Source organism: Schistocerca serialis, chromosome 1 (genome assembly GCF_023864345.2).
Source record: "Schistocerca serialis cubense isolate TAMUIC-IGC-003099 chromosome 1, iqSchSeri2.2, whole genome shotgun sequence".
Lineage (NCBI taxonomy): Eukaryota > Metazoa > Arthropoda > Insecta > Orthoptera > Acrididae > Schistocerca > Schistocerca serialis.
Window position 1 is genome coordinate 363,847,511 of NC_064638.1, and position 22,156 is coordinate 363,869,666.

The 22,156-nt window shown below is 44.9% G+C and overlaps 1 protein-coding gene and 1 non-coding gene across 2 annotated transcripts in view; one reads left to right on the plus strand and one right to left on the minus strand.

Annotated features, from left to right (window-relative positions):
• The window catches only part of LOC126470400 (syndecan), a 244,098-nt gene that overhangs the window by 187,773 nt on the left and 34,169 nt on the right, over nt 1-22,156 (minus strand). The window lies entirely within an intron of this gene.
• On the plus strand, nt 18,120-18,194 carry Trnat-ugu (transfer RNA threonine (anticodon UGU)). The gene has a single exon. It is a non-coding gene; the product is annotated as a tRNA-Thr (tRNA).

A 22,156-nucleotide genomic window follows, 5' to 3' on the forward strand; every position in this document is an offset into this window, starting at 1 on the left:
TGCAGTCCACGTGGTTCAAGTAACATTACAGACACAGCCCGATCGTTGCAATAATGCGTTGTACTTTCGTATATTTGTTTAAATTATAAACGTATATTTGTATAGGAAAATTTAAACTTTCTTCAGTAAGATGCTCCATATGAAACCATTCTAATAACAGATTTTTATGTAATCATGAGTGTAACGATTTCCTTCAGTATATTTTAATATATTTAGTATATTTTAGTATGTACAATCCGAGCCTATTGTTAGTTTACTTAAATCGAAAGTTCATGTTAACTCTGCACCGTTATAGTTACTGTTGTCTATATGTCGATGTTGCTTAAAACCAAAATAAATGTAAAGAGTCCAACGAGACTTGTGTGTCGCACACTAAACAAGACATTTAAATTCCGAAAATCGACTCAGGTAGACGATTCGACAGAAGAGTACCTATAAAAAAAAACCTGTACCTCGATCTGGATGTGGAGACGCAGTCAGGAGTGGAATTGGTGCCAACTGTACCTGCAGGAGGTATGGTACTTTGCGTCGCAGCTTGATTAATTATGCACTCTGTAATTATATGTCGCATATGAAACATGTTGCCGAAAAGATAAATCACCGTATGTTGTAACATTTCTGGCTGTTGCATGCCACGACTATTTTACTGTCTTCCGAAGCATCTTACAAGTTATAGCAGACAGCTGGCGTCAACTGCGAAGTACTGATTTGTATTTGCAAACAAGAAAAGATGCGACGTGTAGGTTACAAAAAGGTAAATAGTCCTTTCAGTGGAAAATGTGTGTGTGAAATCTTATGGGACTTAACTGCTAAGGTCATCAGCCCCTAAGCTAACACACTACTTAACCTACACATTCCTAAGGACACGCACACGCACGCGCACGCGCACGCGCACACACACACACACACACACACACACACACACACACACACACACACACACACACACACACACACACACACGCGCGCACGCGCGCGGGCGCGCGAGGGAGGACTCGAACCTCCGCCGGGACCAGCCGCACAGTCCATGGCTAATCCCGCGCGGCCCTTTCAGTGGACTCATTAAGATGCACGTAGTAAAATAATCTGAGCATAGCGTTCGTAAAACAAGAAAAGAACTTAGTGCGTTGTTGGGAGTCACGAACAATGCGGACGAATTACTTGTCAGTTATTTAGGACTCATTGCGCACCAGAGGTATTCTTTTAACAGACAGGGATTATCTTCCGCTTGAAGACGCCACGTTAGCACAAGTTACAGGTGTCCGCGATATTTTCCGATGTGGTTAACTTCCATCTGTGGTCCCCATGTAGACTGGAGTCTCGCAAGGAGGACATCGCAAGTGACGTAACACGATTTCCCAGAAACTTCGCCCGGCGGAAGAGGAGTCAAAATAAGCAAACACCTGTCTCAGCTTATATGTAGACACTCGACAGGTTCTGAGAAAACGACGGTCATAGTTTTTGAGGTACTCTATGTGCCTTCTAGTGAGCAGATCGTTAAACTGCCGCGGCAGCACGATGGTTACCGTCGTGACTTCCCATTTCTGCGTCCCGTGTTCGGAGCCAGAGTATTATTTTTATTTTTCAATTATCTATTAATGTCCGTAGAGAAGATTACCAAGTGAATGTCTCCAATGTTTACAGCGATAACCTTGTCCTTATTCGTCTACTACTTGTATGTCTCATGAATGAAGCGGAAAAAAAATGAAAAAAATTTCTGTAGCTTATTTTGAATCATAATTAGTTCCAAGCGCCGTTTTCGGAAAAATGGTTTGTTATCCTTCGTTTGCCGCGAAGTTATTCCCAACGCGTCAAATCTTTAGCAGTGTTAACGACTCTCCTTTCCCTAATGAGAGTGATAGGAAGAAATGTCGCAGTGGCAAACCTGCCTTCACGCGATGCCCGTGACGTTCGGAGTTTGTTTCGAATGTTTCTACGACCGGTGTCAACCAACGGAATGTACCAAACCTTCCTGAAGGATAAGCGTAATAACAAAAAAAATGGTTCAAATGGCTCTGAGCACTATGGGACTTAACATCTATGGTCATCAGTCCCCTAGAACTTAGAACTAACTAACCTAAGGAAATCACACAACACCCAGCCATCACGAGGCAGAGAATCCCTGACCCCGCCGGGAATCGAACCCGGGAACCCGGGCGTGTGAAGCTAGAACGCTACCGCACGACCACGAGATTCGGGCGTAATAACAGAATACCAGAATATAAGAGTATGCGTAATAATGAAATGTCTGAATATGAATATAATGCCCTTGCATTTCCTAACTTGATACGGAACATTCGTGTAGTACCTTCTACGGACATGAATAGATAAATGACAAAGTAAAATAAATAAAAAGAATAATCTGGTTTCCAACGCGGGACGCTTTCACTGAACGGTTTACTCGCTGAAATGTACGTAAAGTACCTCGAAAACTTTGACCGCCGTTTTCTCAAAAACTGTTGAGTATCTACTAATAAGCCTAGACACGTGTTCGCTTATTTTGACTCCTCTTCCATCGAACGAAGTTTCTGGGCAATCGGGTTACGGCACTTCCGGTGTTCCCCTCCGCAGTGAAAATGAGGAAAATTCCGTGCACACGGTGGCAACATTTGTAGCGGAAAGGAAACCTCAAACCGTCTTGATGTGATAGCGATGTGATAAGCGATGCATCTTCTTACGGAGCGCATTCTGCTGATGTTCTTGATGGAGACTAGGTACATACTCTTCCACAGGCTTAGAGGCTTCTCAAAAAAATGTTAAAATGTGTGTGAAATCTTATGGGACTTAACTGCTAATGTCATCAGTCCCTAAGCTTACACACTACTTAACCTAAGTTATTCGAAGGAGACACACACACACACACACACACACACACACACACACACACACACACACACACACACACGCCTGAGGGAGGACTCGAACCTCCGCCGGGACCAGCGCACAGTCCATGACTACCGCACCTTAGACCGCTCGGCTAATCCCACGCGGCAGAGGCTTCTCAGATATAACAGACAGGTAACCTAGGCTTCATACATTATTCATTAGGGACTGTCGTTTGTGAACTCAGACCACGGTAATCGTTTCCTGGCGTTTGTTTTGACAGCATATAGTGTGCACGTAACGGAGAATCTCAACATTCGCTCCAAAGCAGTGTTTGATCACAATACTTGTGTTTACGTTATAACGTAATGGGGCGCCCAGTTAATAAAGACTCCGCCGTTATGTCAAAATGAACACACACTGAGACAGAAGGTGCTCGAGTTTCCTTGGAGGCGCGGAAAATTCCTCCCTGATGACAAAAGTCACTCAAATGGCGAAAACGGCAGCGCCGCTACGGTGCGAGCCTCGCGTCGAGCAACCTAAGCGACCTTCAAATGCAGCAAAGGCGCAGGCAGGAGAGTCGCGCAAATGGAATGTCTTCACATCGCGAGGCACGCCCGCCCTTTTACAATGCAAATGAGGAACGTCTGCCCGCGGAGGCGCTGCCACCGGGCGCGCGGCTACACAAACACAGATGGAGTTCCACCACCACCACCACCGCCGCCGCTGCTGCTGCCTCTCTTATCTGGAGGTAGATTACTCAGCTCTAGCGGCGCTCATGTCCTCATGTATTACCCGTCTCCGCAGCCGAGGTAGCTAACTCACGCCTATGCGGCGGCGCTCAACTCTACAGCAGTCGGTTCGAATTGTGTGCTGGGTGAAATTTTCACTGCCAGTATTTGCCGGCAGTGGAGAAGAGTTGGTGGCGTAAAAAAACCTCTTCGCAGCGTCTCATGAAGTGAACGTATCTGATACCAAATGATGATCCGACCGTCGGATGGAGACTTTAAACTCGGCGGCCCTCTTGATGCTGTTCGAACTGAGTAGGCTATGTGCTGGCATCAGCTTTCACCCTGTCCTTTGTATCGTCGTCGTCACCACCACCACCACGAACGTAACATTACACCAGATGGTTCAAATGGCTCTAAGCACTATTGGACTTAACATCTGAGGTCATCAGTCCCATAGAACTTAGAACTACTTAAACCTAACTAACCTAAGGACATTACACACATCCACGCCCGTGGCAGGATTCGAACCTGCCACCGTAGCGGTTGCGCGGTTCCAGACTGTAGCGCCTAGAACCGTTCGGCCACTACACCAGACTGATGAGCCAAAACATTAGAACCACTGCCCACCGTGAGGTTGAATGCCTCCTGGCGGCGTTGCGGGCGTATGACGCAGTAAGGGAAGAATGTAAGCGGAAGTGAGAGGGGGTTGGGTTGGGTTGTTTGGGGAAAGACACCAAACTGTGAGGTCATCGGTCTCATCGGATTATGGAAGGATGGGGAAGGAAGTCGGCCGTGCCCTTTCGAAGGAACCAACCCGGCATTTGACTGGAGCGATTTAAGGAAATCACGGAAAACCTAAATCAGGACGGCTGGACTCGGGATTGAGCTGTCGTCCTCCCGAGTGCGAGTCCAGTGTGCTAGCCACTGCGCCACCTCACTCGGTGCAGAAGAGAGACAAATGGGCATCATTAAAGCGAAAATATGGGCCGCAAATGGGGAAATTCACTGATCCAAGTGGTTTCATCAAAGGCCACATTGTTGTGGTGCTGCGGCTGGATACGAGAATCTCTGAAACGGCGAAGCTATGCGTACTACTGTCGTGAGCACCTATGGAAAGTGCTTGAAGAATGGTGAAATAAGGAGTAGGCCGTATGGTTTTGGACGACCACGTTTCATCACTAAAGGTAGAGGTCGGAGAAACCCCAACTGTGTAAGCCAGGATGAGCAGCGACCTGTGGCAGATATGACGACAGAGTACAATGCTGGTGCAGGCACAAGCTTTCCGGAGGACATCGTTCAAAAGTCATTGTTAAGTACAACTACAAACGTCATTGTTAACATGGGGCTCCACACCACACGAGGACTTCGTGTTCCTGTACTGGCCCAACGATGTCGTCAGTTAAGGTTGAAGTGGGCAAAGCGTCACTGAGTTTTCACCGTCGATCAATAGAAACGTGTCGCCTGTCGAATGAATCGCATTTCTTGTTACACCAGGTCGATGGCTGGGTCCTTACACGCCGTCGTCCAGGCGAATAGCTGCAAGAAACATACACTGCGCCACAGATGCAGGCTGGTGAGGTTAGAATTATGCTATGGGGTACAGTGAGTTGCGCTTCCATCGGATGTGCGGTGGTAGTCGAAGGCATCAAGACAGTTGTGAATTACTTGAAAATTATTGCAATCTGCCTGCTTTGCTTCATGCTTGAAGTCTCCTGCTAAGGTGATGATATGCTCCAGCAGATACAAGTTGCATGGCCAGAATCGTGCTACCATGGTTTGAGGGGCATTTAGTGAACTAACACTGATGTCTTGGTCAGCGAATGCCCCTAATCTGTATCTACTGGAACACACATCAGACGCCAGCTGCGTGCCCGTTAACCACCATCCCGTACTTTGCGGGAATTGCTACACCTGTGCGTAGACATCTGATGCCACATACATAAGAAATTCTGTCAAGGATTTGTAAAATACATGCCAAGCAGAATCTCTGTTTACTGTGTTTGAAAAGCAGAACAACACGCTATTAAACAGGTGGTCATGTTGTTTTGGCTCATCGGCGTATAAACCCTCCACATATGGGCACACGACACAAAATCTCATATCCGTTAGGAAAGGAGCGATTTAGCGAAGGAGTAACACCCTCTTAGACAACTGCCTGAACCTACCCCATGGGCTTTCACCGCGAACAATGCCATAAGACGTTTACATTTAAATTTTACCTCATCTGTTCGGCTTGAATTCGACATCAGTCGATGTTTCTCTGGCAACTTCTGCCAAAGGAATCAGACTGGCTATCTGGCTTCAATACTGCCCTAGATACAGATGGAAGTATGTCAAAAATGGCTCTGAGCACTATGCGACTTAACTTCTGAGGTCATCAGTCGCCTAGAACTTAGAACTAATTAAACCTAACTAACCGAAGGACATCACACACATCCATGCCCGAGGTAGGATTCGAACCTGCGACCGTAGCGGTCGCTCGGCTCCAGACTGTAGCGCCTAGAACCGCACGGCCACTACGGCCGGCGGAAGTATGTCCATCTGCAGCTTATGGTCGTCCAAGCCTGATCGCAGAGTTTTTTTTTTTATATATTCCACGTGTAAGGTTACAATTGTCACAGCTCGCCCAGTTACCGATAATGACTGCGGTCTTATTACAATATGAGTGGGATAAATCTGGTAGTTCAACAAAACTTCAGCGTGCCTACGTATTCTTGCCGTCTGCTTCGCCCTTTACATTATTATCAGGCATGAAGTGTCGATCGGTATTTATTGATTTTATTTATGTATTTAGCCGGGCAAGACCAGGGCCATCAGGCCCTCTCTCAAATATATCCAGACATTGTACATATTTAGCATTGTAATCACTACGATAAGCGTATGCTATACTCTACATAGTATCCAACATTGCGACACTGTTAGTAATTTATATGGTGCAAAAACAAAAGTGATAGTTTGCATTTGTTCACGAGTGGAGACCAGTTACACGGAGACCAGTTTTAAGTATGAGGGCTAGTATTAATGGACACGAGAGAAGACGTGGAAGAGGGAGGAAGGGAGATGTGTTGAAACACAATATTATTGAGGTAAGGGGAAGTGAGGCGGTTGGTCGAGAAATTAAAATACAAAGAACCGTAAATGGGAGAACTGGCAGAATTTAATGTCGGACAGCGGGAAAACTGGTCATAGGCGTAAACTCCTTGGGAATCGGCATCAGCGTGTAGGAGTTTCAGCTTCTTCGTAAAAACGACATAGCATTTAATAACGCGCAGAGTGGCTGAGTATAGTGTTCCAGATGCGGACGACAGTAACGGAGAAAGAGTTGGCGACACTAGATAAATGAGATTTTGTATTTCGATTATGATGAGATAACGAATATTTAATCTCTGATGCAAGGTATTGGGGTGCTTGTGCACTGAGGAGCCGATGAAGTAAACTTAGTGCTATGTAGATGATTAAGGATTGTTTCGATATTTACCGTAAAAACCTTATGCCATGGCTGCAATGACAATTGAAGCATGGAAAAGCCACATCAGTACATCACCACTAAATTAAATGACCCTCACAACAAGAATGATTTCTTCCTTCACATAAACAAAGAATTACTCTCATTCTCTCGCTGTTTTGTTCTCGGGTATGACGACATGAAATTATAGCTAACTTATTAAATTAAAAACGTTAAGGCGTATCTTCTGTATATATGCTGTAGAGAACTGATAAGCATTTGCAAAACTATTTGCTAAATCATTTCTCTGGCACCTTGTACGCGCAGCCTTGTTACCAAAGTAGACTACGTGTAGTGTCTACACTTATGCTCATAAATTAAGGATCATTGCAGAATGTGGTGCCACATAACGTGGCATTACACAAAACTGGCGCTAATAGCATAAGCACATAGGGAACACACAAGACACAGATCTGTAAGTCTACGGAATTCGTGATAAGTTTAGAAAACCGGCCGGGTTGGTACCTGGTTCCTAGTTCACGCCACATGAAAACCCGGTGAGAATCACGGTTCAGACATAACCTGGGACCACTGTTCCAATAACCATGTACTGTGTTATTCACACCAGGCTTTACGAGCTCTCCTGTCACCAGGGGTTAGTGGAATGCAACTTGCAGGTCTCCGGGAGAATAAACCATGTCTGTTAAGTCGTGTGTAGACTGTTTGTCGGGAGGCAACTGTTCCAGTGCCCGAGGTAGGATTCTAACCTGCGACCCTAGCGGTCGCGCGGTTCCAGACTGAAGCGCCTAGAACCGCTCGGCCACCAACGGCCGGCGACCCTGCTCAAACAACTTGCTTTGTAACACCATCACAGCAGACAAGGAAATGAATCTTCGAGAAACGTCGGCAACAGTATGTACACGGGCACAAACAGTGATGCTACGTGCGATTTACATATGGAAGTCCAATGCGACTTTTAACCGAACTGTAGCCAACTTGCTTAGCTCGCGTCTCGTAGACGTTGCCCAACTGGTTTCTCCTCAGTTGGTCGTTTGTGTAATAAACAGTGCATAGTAATGTGGGAAGTGGTTAGGTTTAAATGCTATGAATAACAACAATCGTAAAATGTTAGGATGCCAACTAATTTTGCTTTATCTGCCCAATCGCAAAATTAGTAAAACGATTTCCAGAGTCAGTCTGTCGTTAATATTCATAACAAGGTTCCCGGTCATTATCATTAGTTTCCGAGCACAGCAAAACCACAAAATGCTTCGCATGATTTTAGAATCCACATGAGATCGCACAAATATTATGTTTTCCGAGGCAACTTCAGCAACAATTTCCGTCTTTGCGAGGAGTTGCACTTCACACACTTGTTCGCATGTTGCAACCTCGAAAACCGATCGTAGACTGCCTCGTGCGTTGTTATGTTAATCCAAGGCAGTTTTTTAACGAACTGTTCCGTCTTTAATTCATGTGTTAACTCCTCGGAAACCGATCGTAGACTAGTAGTGAGCTATCTCAGCGGCTTTGCGTCTGCTCTCATGGCACACTTTTGACTGCTCCATCCTTTCCATCAATAAACACTGACAGCAACTAAAATCTGTAATTATCATTTCCCGATAAATTGAGTGATACTGAAATTACTATTAATAAGTTCTCAGTACAAATACCGTCCTCAGCACGATTGGAGCTGTGTATAACGATTTAAACTGCAAATATATAAATAATAGAAGATTTGCTTCTTGGCGGCCAGCGTGGTAGGTGGATCCCCACTGTCTGTGTTCCAGCGCGATACCTTGCTCTTGCTCGCCCTGGCGTTCTCACGCTATGCGAATATCTGGCGCGTCCTTCGATGAGTCTGCCTCGTGATCCTTCTTACTCGCTAGCCTCCCGTAACCAAATCTTCATATACGGTGCATTGAAACATGGCAACAAAAGAGCGGTGTGGCATAAATGCCACAACTTACCTAGCTCTTACCGTACAGCGTCAACCTTGATCACTGCCGCTTTTCACATGCAGAACAGTTTGTGAAAGACGAAAGTTACATTAAAGCTGTGTTAAGATATTTAAACTTCTGAGGCAATAAACAGAAGTAACAAATACTTAAAGGTTGTGCAAATGCATATTTTTTGGCCAGCTGCTGTAGGAAAAATGTTCTTCAGTTTATCAACTGAATAAACACTTATTCTGATGCAACATTTCGACGATTATCTGGAAACCATTTACAGAATATTCGATATCCTTGGCCAACTCATTCTCTACGTCTGACGACGACGAAACGAACTTAAAACTTCAGTTTCTTGGATTGAAGCGGGATGAAGGAGAAAACCGGTAGTAACTGTGCCTGAAATGACTGGCAGTGCCGGTACAGAGAAACTGCAGATCGTAGGAGGCCGGACACAGCATCTAACATCAGTCCTGCACATTAAGAGCTTTACCACCTCCGCCACGGAGCCACCGCGCTCGACGAGGAAAGCAAATACCTCACTTGCTATTATATCCCGTCAGAGGGAAGTAGCGAAGCTCAGGTTCACCAAATTAATCATGTACTCGCGTATCAAGGCATTGAGGCAACCGTTACAAGAAATCTTATTCAACAGATACACTACTGCTCTACAAAATACAACGAATGTACTACAAAAATTGGAAAATTGAAAAACTCCCAATATATCCACTTATCCATTTACATAACGTGCTTTTAAACATTAGCAACATTACTTCAAGCTGCCATGACCGCTCAACAGCACCGAAAAAAAATAAATTTTTTTTCCTTGGCGGAGTTATAAAAGTTCGAATAACAAAGCCGTAAATATCCGATGGTTGGGAGCGATTACACAGAGTACACAATTTCCGATAATCCTTCCTCCTTTTGTATTATAAAGCCGAAGATTTATCAGTGCCCATCCATACTGTTGCTCCTCTCTTTTCTCCCAACCAACCGATGCAATATTTTCATATTTACGCAGGCATTAGTGTCAGCTCGCCTGTGTTCCCTAAACCGATCTAGTACTATAAATAAGCTTCCACCGAAATGGTCTCACTTCCGTAGAAAGAACGTTCCGGACGTGTTTAACTCCTGTTTTTCTTTTTGTGTTGCGCGGGTCGCTTAGGAAATCATTTTCATGTAGTCTATTGATACTGAATTCTTGTTAACTCTTCTTCATATACTGCAAAGCTGATTGAATTTGTTTCTCTTTTCAGAATACAATAACCTATTTAAGGTTTTATCAGTCAATAAAGTACTACACTTATATGTATTTCAATTTCTGTATCATTGGTAACAGCTTCACATGTGTGCTGAATAACTACAAATCATCACAAATACATTTTTAATAGTCACCATAAATTGTGTTCCGGAAGCCTGTTACGTAAGTAGGGGTTTTTATTTTGAACAGAGTTGTGATGTCGCAAACGTACTGTTTCTGCACACTAAGCGAACTAACATGTAAAATTAAGCATTCCACTCGGCCTGTGTCTTTTGAGAGAGACGACTACACTCCCTAGAGGAAAAGGTGTAAATATGGACAACCTGTTTTGTTTGTGACTTCAAGGTTTTTTCTTCCGGATCGTTCTGAATATTTCGCCTTAAGTAACAATTATATGAAGCAAAAATGATTAATATCAAAGATGTATGTTCGAAAATGAAAATTCGCAGAAAGCTCATAAAATAGCACTAAAATCGAGTGCAAATATAGGCCTCACCCAAAAAGTCATAAAAATCTTTTACAATGTTTTACTAGGGCTGTATGGAACTTCACAAAACAGTGAACTAGTCTACAAAGAGCAGGTTGTTTAAGCATTTTAACTGGATATCGAATCAAAAATTATTTGCAGAAAGCGCAAACTTAAATGGCTCCTTCAGCCTCGACGTAATCTAAGTATGCCCATGTTTGGCACGTGACGTTTAACCCACACTTCTCCGAAAGGGTCTTGAAACAACTTTTCACCCCCAACGGTGCAGGTTGCATCGCTGAAGTCTGGTGTAGCCCCTTCGTTGATATCCAGATCATTCTCACTGTTCACAAAAATATGGTCGCAAGGATCTGACGAGGACTAAGATTTTTGGATGGAATTTTCTTTTTCTGAAGGCCTTTGGTTTCTCCACTCCTGCCCTGAAGCCAGTCTCTCGCACCGGAACTACATTTGAAGTCCCCATGAAATATTGCGATGTTTAAATGACGGCCCATAATTACACCAACCCCATCAAAACGAGATGGTCCTTATCACATACAACCAGAAGACTGGGTGGACAAAAGATGTGTCTCTTAAAGTAGCTTAAGATCCCGCTTTCCGGATATCACTGTGAAACTAGTTTAAACCAACCATAAGTACGATGAAAACAAAATGTTTTAACATGCCTACGAAAGGTCTGCAAGTCTCGGAACAAATACCAGATTCGGACAATAACCGACGTTGCATCCATACTACTAGAAAGTAAGTTTCCAGCTGTTCACCGGGCTCTTCTATCAGAAAGTGGTAACGTTTACTGTCCTGGCCACCAGTCCGCAGCACCTCCCTCCCTCTCTCACTCTGGACAGGAATGCCCAGATTTATTTATCTGTGCCCTTTTTTACACCTTCTCTTCTTCTGTTAAGTTGGTTATTGTTACATGTGCACCAATTAAATAATATGACTGGATTGTGCAACGTTTAGGGACAAATCAGAAGTTGTAAAATAATATTTTCGGGCCGCACCTGTTCGTTCCTTCTTGGGAGTGCTGAGGACGCCAGAGAAAGATGTTTCCTTCAGCCTGAGTGTAATGGCAGTCCTTCCCTAACTGTCTTACACGGGTCGTGGATAGTCGTCTGAGTATACCAAGCCAGCTCAGGGTCGAGTGACTTCCCCATGGCAGTCGAAGTGTTGGCGTGAGCAGGAAATTGTCATTGAAAATACCTACATTGCACTTCTGATTGAATAATTTCGTGCAGCCCTCTGGATCTTCGGGAAATCAATGAGTCGGCCAACAGCCCTCGTAGGTATAGGTGGTCTCTTGTGCCCTGTGGGGCGGAGGTAATGTTGCAAAGTGTGTTACTGAAGTCAGTAGTTGGTGATCGTAAGCGATTCAATCCAGATTCTTTCCATGTAAGGAAAGGCTACAAGAAGTCAGTTAACGCAAGACAACGTGTAATTCTGCCGCGCGAGTGTTGCCACTAAAGCCGTCCTCTTGCGGGACGTGAAAACGCACGTGGACGAGGAACTGGTGACGTCACAGAGTAGAATTCCACCTCCCACTACATCGCGCGGCGTGAAATAAAGAATTTGGATGTCAGATTTTTGTCTCGCGGAGAGGAATGTCGCTAATTAGACAAGACATCGTTTTACGCCACAAGCAGAGCATAAGAGCCGCAATATTGTACAGCGTTAAACATTGTATTTGGTGGGTGTTCTTTCTCAGGGAGTACGTGGTATGATCATAAGCTTTTTAATAGCATCAACAAGTTGAGGATCGCTCGAAAACGCGTCGTTTTAGCTACGATTTGCTATAACAAAGTGACAGGAAACAACATAGCGGTAGGTAAAGGTTTCCTGTGCTTGATGTTTTTAGAGTCATAACTTGTGTACTACCGAAGTACACCGTTTCAATGCATCGGCACAATGATGAGATATCGAAAGCGCATATCTCTGATAAAAGCTGCGTACTAAATATTAAATAATGTTTTATAGACAGAGTCTTTAGACATTAGATGCCATACAGGGAGGTCCCGCTGCTATGTCGAAGCTGTAGCAGAGCTGATAGCGTCAGGAGCTGTGAAGAGAATGGTAGCAAATTCACGTCCATCTCCTTCGAAATTTCTTTTTTCGCCTTTTTTCCTAAAATATTCCGGGTCTTACTATTTAATAGATGTATTATCTGAAAAGTCGATGTTATTTATTATAAATGTATTTCTGCAGTTCTTCTGGCAAACACCAACGACTCGAATGTTCCTCCAGTGGCCAGAAATCTTTACGTGACTGTCATTTCACAATTTTAATTGGAGACAGAAAATGGAATGAAAAGTGAATTGAGTTAAACTACACTCTTCTTCGACAGTCGCTGAGATAACGCTGCTATTTTACGCACGTCCATTTTCCTAAAGAATTTTGCGATCCAAATAAAGCTGACAACGCACGCTGGAAAGCGCTGAGTGCGCAAATCACGTTGACCAACTCGCCACATGCGCCGAAGGTGGAGTGTCTCGCGAGTTCGGATTTCCCATCCGCGTCCACGTCATCGTTAGCTGCGTCTCGTGCGAGGACGGCTTAAGTGGGCCCGGCAGGCGGAGCCCTTGCGTCAGATCGCGCAGCCTGTAGCTAACTGGACGGCGGTGGTTTTCTCTTTTTGTTTCTTTTTCAGTGAGTGAGGCGGACTTGCCGAGGTTTTCATAGAAGCCAACAGATTATATTCGTTACCGTGGATTTTGAGAGTGATGTTTTGTGTGTCTTTTTTCTTGTTGACGTTGGCAGGTATTCCTCCTTTATTGTTATGGAGATTATTGACAAAACTTGTTAGGACACGTGCAGGAACTATGGTGCACATTTTCCAGTCCACTTGTCGGATCTCTTAATCTTTTTAAAAGAAGTTCGATTGAAACAGAAGCGAGTCTTCCGACCCTTATAAACACTGCAGAGAAAAAGAAACTGGTACACCTGCTTAATAACGAGCACGCAGAACAGCCACAACACGACGTGGTATGGACTCGACTAAAGTCTGAAGTAGTGCTGGAGGGAACTGACACCATGAATCCTGCAAGGCTGTCCATAAATCCGTGAGAGTACGAGGGAGTGTCGATCTCTTCTGAACAGGACGTTCCAAGGCATCCCAGATATACTCAATAACGTTCGTGTGTGGGGAGTTTGGTAGCCAGCGGAAGTGTTTAATGAGATGAGTGTTCTGGAGCCACTCTGTAGCAATTCTGAGCGCGTGGGTTGTCGCATTGTCTTGCTGGAATTGCCAAAGACCGTCGGAATGCACAATGGACATGAATGGATGCAGGTGTTCAGAAAGGATGATTACGTACGTGCCACCTGTCAGAGTCGTATCTAGACGTATCAGGGGTCCCATATCAATCCAACTGCACACGCCTCACATCATTACAGAGCCTCCACCGTCTTGAACAGTCCCCTGCTGACATGCAGGATCCATGGATTCATGATGTTGTCTCCATACCCGCAGACGTGCATCTACTCGATACAATTTGAAACGAGACTCGTCCGACCAGGGAACATGTTTTCAGTAATCAACAGTCCAGTGTCGGTGTTGACGGGCGAGGCGTAAAGCTTTATATCGTGCAGTCCTCAAGGGTACACGAGAGGGCAGACTCCGAAAACACATATCAGACAAAGAAAATCCCTGACCCCGCCGGGAATCGAACCCGGGACCCCGTGCGCGGGAAGCGAGAAGCGAGAACGCTACTGCAAGACCACGAGCTGCGGACACTAACGCACAATAAGGATCTCTCAGAGCACGGACAGTTGAAGTTTTCTTGGAAACTTAAGGTACTGCACGCATGGCGTGGCCTGCTCGCTCTTCCGATTTGCATCCCATAGAACATGTCTGGGATGCACTACGGAGACGAGTTGCATTATGTCAGAATCACCAACCACTCTCCAAAACTTGCCTCGACACGAGATCGATTACATCATTCACAGTATACCTTGTCGTTGTCAGACCTGTACTGCTGCCAGAGGTGGTCACACCCCATACTGAGCACATTAAGGGTTGACGGAAAGTGTGTGTGCGCGCGTGTGTGTGCGTGCGTGCGTGATTGTGCGTGTGTGTGCGTGTGCGTGTGCGAATCCGTTAAGTTGGGGGAAAAAACCGATCACTTGTCTCACGTTATACGTGTTGCAGTTGTTTAGGTAATGTATTCTTTACACTGTTTCTATTTTATATGATCTGTTTAAGTACTTTTTTGCCAAAATAATGCAATCTTGCAAAATTTCCGTTTGTTGCCTTAGTTTTGAACACCTGTGTAGTTTTGGAAGGACTGCATACGGTATGTAAGTTAACTTTGTTCAATGTGACAACCAGTTTTCCCGGTCACCTATCTACTTGCCAGACATCTCTCATTACAATCATCCGCCACATACTGTCTTACTAATGCAGTAGGTGATCCTAGACTAGTGTTACAGCAATAAATACCTTAGTATATAATCAGAGATTTTAACTACATTAGAGATTTTAACTGCATTAGAGATTTTAACTACATTTACATTCTCTGTGGGATCATCTAGTGCACATTGGACTTCTTGACGTCTTACTTTCCCCAAATAGACGCGCGTAACAGCATTTATTTCCTTTGTAAGATATGATTTGTAGACCGCAACTGTTTTCTCGTTTTGTACACCAGGGAGAAACACTTTCTCCAGCCTCGAGGTAACGGACCGGTGTGTATATAATACCGCTGAATGGGTAGTGAAAAATGAAATGTCGTGTGTCTACGGCCTCCCGTCGGGTAGACCGGTCACCTGGTTCAAGTCTTTTGAGTTGACGCCATTTCGGCGACTTGCGTGTCGATGGAGATGATATGATGATGAAGACAAAACACAACACCTAGTCCCTGAACGGAGAAAATCTCCGAACCAGCCGGGAATGGAAGCCGGACCCTTTTCCACACAGCATGCGGCCGCGCTGACCACTCAGCTATCGAGGCGGACAATGGGTAGTCGTATGGGCGTAACACATCGGCTCCAGATCGAGCGACCCCCTCTCGATGGTTGTCTTTCTTTTCCAACACCCTTTCCACAAAACCTACTAAATATCCACAAAGCACCCGCTTACAAAAGCGCCAACTGTGGCAGACGGAGATGGCCAGTCATAATATCTGCATTTTGCTCTTGATCCTGATTGACTAGAGGCCTAAATCTCAAATAAACTGCCGGAAAAAAATTGTTACACCTCGAAAGACGACGTCGATTTTGATCTGATGACAGAATATGCCACATGGGGGAAAGGGGATGTACCGATGAAAGGTTTCAACGTCGTCCGCCCACACACAGCGTAGTGGCACAACTACCGGAGTGCCATATATGTGTACCCTTTAATAAAGAATGCTCACAGCCAGAAAGTCTCTGTGTGGTGAAAACCGTTTGAACCAAGCAGGCAACTTTGCCACGGAGACGCACTCGCGCTTCTTACAGCCAAATGAACGAGTCTGAAAGGCGTTTAATTGTGGCCTTCCGCGTGGTGGTGTTGGTCCTTTCGGAGAACTGACGCACAAGTTGGGCTTGCTGCGTCAGTTGTGCAACGACGCTGGTGTCAGTGGTCACGTGAACATTCTCGCTCCCGGAGACGAGGTTCTCGACGACCACGCAGTTCAGACGCCCACCAGCACCGTCGCATTGTAAGGGAGCAGTGGCAAAGCGTACAGCTGCCACAGCACTGACAAGAGGGCTTGTGGGTGCAGACGCGTCAACACCAACTGTTGCAAACCCGTTATTACCAGTGGGGCTCCGGGCACGCACACTTCAAGTCAGTTTTCCACTCACGCCGTACCATCGGCATGCACGGCTCGACTGGTTCCGTCAGAGGATCAATTGGCAAATGGAACGGCGCGCCATTGTCTTCAGCGATGTAAGCAGATTCTGCTAGCACGTAGGTGATGGTCGTTTCTGCGTAAGAAGTAGATAGACCTGGTGAGCGCTGCCTCGTAGAGCGCATTCGTCCAAGACACACTGGCCCGTACCATGCTTTGCGGTCTGGAGAACTAGCGTTCACCATTTGTGTTTTTGGAGGAGACGCTAACCCGTGGTCGGTACGTATAGGAAGTTAATAGACCTGTTCTTTTGTTCTTTTTGAAACAGGAATTTGGTACGTTCTTCCAACAGGGTGTTCGTCCACACACGGGTTGTGAAACTCTACGTGCTCTGCAAAAAGTGAAGCGACGTCCCTGGCCAGCACTATCTCTGGAGTCTTCTCCAATCGGACACGCGTGGGTTCAAATGGCTCTGAGCACTATGGGACTTTACATATATGGTCATCAGTCCCCTAGAACTTAGAACTACTTAAACCTAACTAACCTAAGGACATCACACGACACCCAGTCATCACGAGGAAGAGAAAATCCATGACCCCGCCGGGAATCGAACCCGGGAACCCGGGCGCGGAAAGCGAGAACGCTACCGCACGACCACGAGCTGCGGACGGACGCGCGTGGGATATGATGGGATGATGAGGGACTTGGACGACTCATCAACGAAGAACTCTTACAGAACTAGATGAACAGGTCGAGCAGGCGTGGCGTGACCTATCGCAGGACAGTAGTCGCCAACAGTAGGCTCGACTGGATGCCAGAGTGGCCGCCTGCGTGGCCGCCCGTTGAGGCTACACCACATACTAATATGACTGATCCAGCATGGGTAGATACCTGTTACCACAGACCAACTAGTGCTATCGATCTGTAAACGTAATCATTTCGTGTATTACATACGCAGTGTTGCACCAATAAATCTTGAGTGAATTGGAAAGTATGCACTAATTTCTTCTGGCAGTGTAGTTGCGTGCAGCGGACTGGAGCTCGTAAAATAGAGAGGTCGGCCGACATTCCTCTTCGTGTGTAGAATCTGTGTGCTGCCTGGGGTGGAGCTGGTGTTCGTTGCACTTCACAAATCGGGAGGTGGGTGAGCGTCTCGTGATGAACCGGGTTACTTGTTGCAATTCGAAAATTTGTGAGGCTCGTAAATGCGTTTCCCTAGCGGGTGAGGACTTCGGGTTTAGACATTCCGGTTATCTAGCGGAATGTTGCCGTTTAGCAACTGTGTATACGCTTAACAGGCAGAGACTACCACAACTTATATACTTACATGGATAACCTGCAGCCGTCTAGAACGAAATTAGAACTGTATTAATACCGTCAGCTGCTAACGGGCGTCGATATATATCAACGGGGTCATGGCCATTGTTGCCAGAACTATATACTTATATGAATATGGTGTCTGTTCTTTCGGAAAAGCCCGGCCATGACAACCTTCTTCTGTGTGGATGCACACATATTCCACGAACTCTTACGGGACTTGGTAAGAATGTCTTTCACGAGTAATGTGTACTATGAATGTAGTACGTGGACATACAAGATGAAAATGTGGGTCCCGCGGGAGGCGTGCGCGAGATAGTCACTGCAGTCGCGCTATCCTCTGTGCCTTCGGTGGCTCAGATGGATAGAGCATCTGCCATGTAAGCAGGAGATCCCGGGATCGAGTCCCGGTCGAGGCACACATTTTCACCTGTCCCCGTTGATATATATCAACGCCCGTTAGTAGTTGACGGTGTTAATACAATTCTAATTTGACCACAACTTAAGTCGCTGGGCCGCGTGACTAGCTGGACGGTGGTGCTTAGTGAACGAGACGGAATTGGCGAGGTTTTCACTGAAGCCGATTAATAACATTCGTTCACGTGGAAATGTAAGTGAGGTGTCTTTATCTGTCACAGAGATTATAGGTGGGAGTAGATGGAAGCCTGTTGGAGGCAGTGTATGAATTACAAGCGAAGTAAGTTTTGCAGTGCAGCGGTCGGCTCTCTGAATTTTTCTGACACTATTTGGACCGCTAAAGGGCGTTAATTAATTATTGACTTTGCAGCAGTGAAAAGCTTAATCCTGTCTCGCGGGTAAAATCGAGGCTGGCGATCCTTATCTGAACTGATTTAATGTGTGTAGTGGTGCAGAATATTAATACTGTTCCGCTAATTAACACTCCTGGCTGTCTGTTGGCAGTACGTCGCGTAATTTGCTAGCGCGCGCGCAACGCGTCCAGAGCGCGGGTATGATTCGCGCGATGCTACGGAAGATGCGAAACACTTACCTAAGTAACATTTCAAATTTAAGGGGATACGGAATCACCTATCCCCGCAATGTTAATATATGCCTACTATAGGGAACATTTTCTCACAAACTACTGGAGACAGAGAGGTAAAAATTTTACTGTATGTGCATTCATATGTTACAACAATACTGAAACAACAGTTTATTGTCAAAGTATTTTCTTACAGAGATATTGTACATTTATTTTTAAGTAAATTTTTTCCATCCCTTTTTACTAGACTATCACCCCTAAGTCTTTTGTAAATCAAGTAATTAAAAAATCGTTGTTTCAGTATGTAATAGGGACCTATGTCACTACGTCATAAAAATTTCAGACTTCTAGGTTGACCAGTACCTGAGATAATGTTCCTAGATGAAGTAAAAAGTAAACTTACGGGAAACGGAGAAAGAAGATTAAAACATTCCTGATCCGTAGCTAATACCCCCTTCACAGTCTTCATAATCATCTTCAAGTCTTCTTTTGGCACCCCTCTGCACCTGTCTTGCTTTTTTCACTAATGTCTTGATTATATTATCAGCATGCCTTAGTCTGTGCTGATCTAAAAAGAACATAGCACGTACCGTACGGGAACCAACACACATACCCAACTTTTGAAGGACCTGGCATTTAGTTATATTTCCAAGATTGAAGGTTGCCACAGCATCATACACACCAAAATGTAGTGTATTAATTCCGACAAACACTGTTTTTGGGAGACGATGCCATATCACACTATTCAAGCACTCGTTGGGTTTCTGCGTTTTTCCGTGAAGACATTTCATCAGAAGACTTCTGTCAGCCAGATCTCTGAAAATGGGCTTTATTTCTGCCATGATGGCTGATGGTAGACTGTGGTGGTGAATGTATTTCTCTCCTGTTGTTAGTCCCCTATTGTATTTACACCAGCTGTTTTCACCTTTGGGGCACAAACCATGTTGTGGATGCTCATCCGTGGATGCGGTGTGGAAATATAAAGCCCATATAGCTCTCCTCATTTCTTCAAGATTGCCTGTATTTTGCCTGATTGCAAGGCCATAGCAGTTCTGAATGTGGTCTATTATGGAATCAGTCAATCTTCCTCTGCCATCCAAGGTTTTCCCATCATCTAGTTTTTTCCCTTTCATAACTGATTTTAACCTTCTCAGCCTGGCACCCATTCTCTTCTGCACATGTCCTATACATTCAAGTTTGCTTATATTTACACTGTTCCCATATGGTTTGCTTTCCAAAACTTCTTTGAATGCTTTAGAGTCACCATCTCCCAGATATTTGACATAGCGAACATTATACCACTGTGAAGAGCGATGAAAAATTTTCTTCACCCCAGCAACCTCCATGCCACCACTACTACCATAATAATTAGCAATACAGTCATCACTGTGTTCATTTTTCAGCCTGCCTGTGCACCTACAGTATTTAGACATTATTGCAACATCAATAACCTTGCCAGTATCAACACTAGTTGCTGTTACAACACCATTGTTGGAGGTGTGGCCCCTTTTCTGCCACGTGCCATCAAACGCCACTGTGAGGTCACAACTGCCGTCATTTTCTTCCACTGCTTCTTCCACAGCAACCTGCATTGACTTCTGTGCTACATCTTCAACTGCAGATCCTAGTACATAATTGTAAGCTTCAAACTTTGAAGGTGCACTTGGAAGATTTAGAACACCACATAGCATATCACCAGCTGCTTTGCCCTTACCAATTGCTCGCAATCCATAAACTAACCTAATATTTACACTATAAAGTTCAGTTTTCTTGTATCCATTATTTACAGTTACTGAAACCGAACTTAGAAACTTACAGCTGTATTTACAAACACTGCATATTAAATTAAACTGGGCAGCCAGGCCAACATGGGATTCTACTTTCAGAGAAACGTTTCCATGACATTTTTTGCAGCACAAACTGTTTTCAAGAGCTTCACACAATATATTCGTATCAATGAGTTCAAAAACTTCATTCCCTCTATCAAGTAAATTATATTTCTCTTCCAAATCTCTTAGTTTTTTATGAGAAGCACTGTTTTCATTTGGTGTAAGTTCATTCGGCAAATCAGTAATAAGTGGATTCACATTTTCCAACAGTGATGATGATGAACTGCTTTGCTTTGCTAATGAATCATTATTTCTTTTCTTTTGCCAGTTCACACGCTTTTTAAATACTTTTGCTTTAGCTCTAGGCATTTTCACTGCGAAAAATGAAGCACTAAATACGAAATAACTCAACAACAACTACTTTCTTATATCACACTGTTTACAAAACAGTCCCGCCACAAAGTCAAAGAGTAACTTGAGGAAACCAGAGAGAAACATTTTCGGGCAACTAGTGTATAAATAGTCGCTGGAAACCGGGATATTTGAATTCATGTCACTTTAAAGGTACTGCCAAAAAGTTCATGGTCAGCCACGAGAGACATGTATAACTAAAGCGCAATACCCGATCTCACAAATATATAAAAATAAAATAGTTATAATTGTAGTAGAGCTATGTATGATACGTCATTTTAAAGAGGAAACATGGCAGAATATAATACGCCAATAAAAAAAAATTCGATTTTTTAACCCAAAATCCGATTCCGTATCCCCTTAATGATTTTCGATCCTCACTCTTCACTTCATACGGAAATTTTATTATTTGAATGTGCCACAGATTCTAATGTTGGTGAAAGCAACGTCCGTAAATGGTTTAAATGGCCCTAAGAACTATGGGAATGAATATCAGAGGTCATCAGTCTCCCAGGCTTAGAACTAAATGGTTCAAATGGCTCTGAGCACTATGGGACTTAACATCTTAGGTCATCAGTCCCCTAGAACTTAGAACTACTTAAACCTAACTAACCTAAGGACATCTATGCCCGAGGCAGGATTCGAACCTGCGACAGTAGCAGCAGCGCGGTTCCGGACTGAAGCGTCTAGAACCGCTCGGCCACAGCGGCCGGCGCAAAGTCCGTAAAGCCATGTCCAATTACACTGATTGTGCAACGAACATCTTACCACACTTCTCAAAGAGAGAAAGCAACGCTTGCTGAAAGTGGTAAGTTACGTTGAAGATTATGTACACTTCACGTTTACGGTAAAGCCACTGCCACGACTTCGAACGTTTCACTGCCTTTCAGCTGAGAGTGCCTGGCGGCTGTGAGACTGCGGCGGGCCGCGCGTTTTGTAGGCTACGCGCCGAGCCAGCAACGAGGCGGCTGCAGAAGGAAATCCGTGTTGACTCTCGCGGCTGCGGCTCGGCTCTGCTTTGCTCAGACACACTCCCGCTGCGTGTCAACAGCCTCTCCCGAGCAGCAGCCGTCGCATCTACGCCGCTGACTCTTCCTGGCTTACACAGCGGGCATGGTGTCCACTTGGCAACCGTTACGGC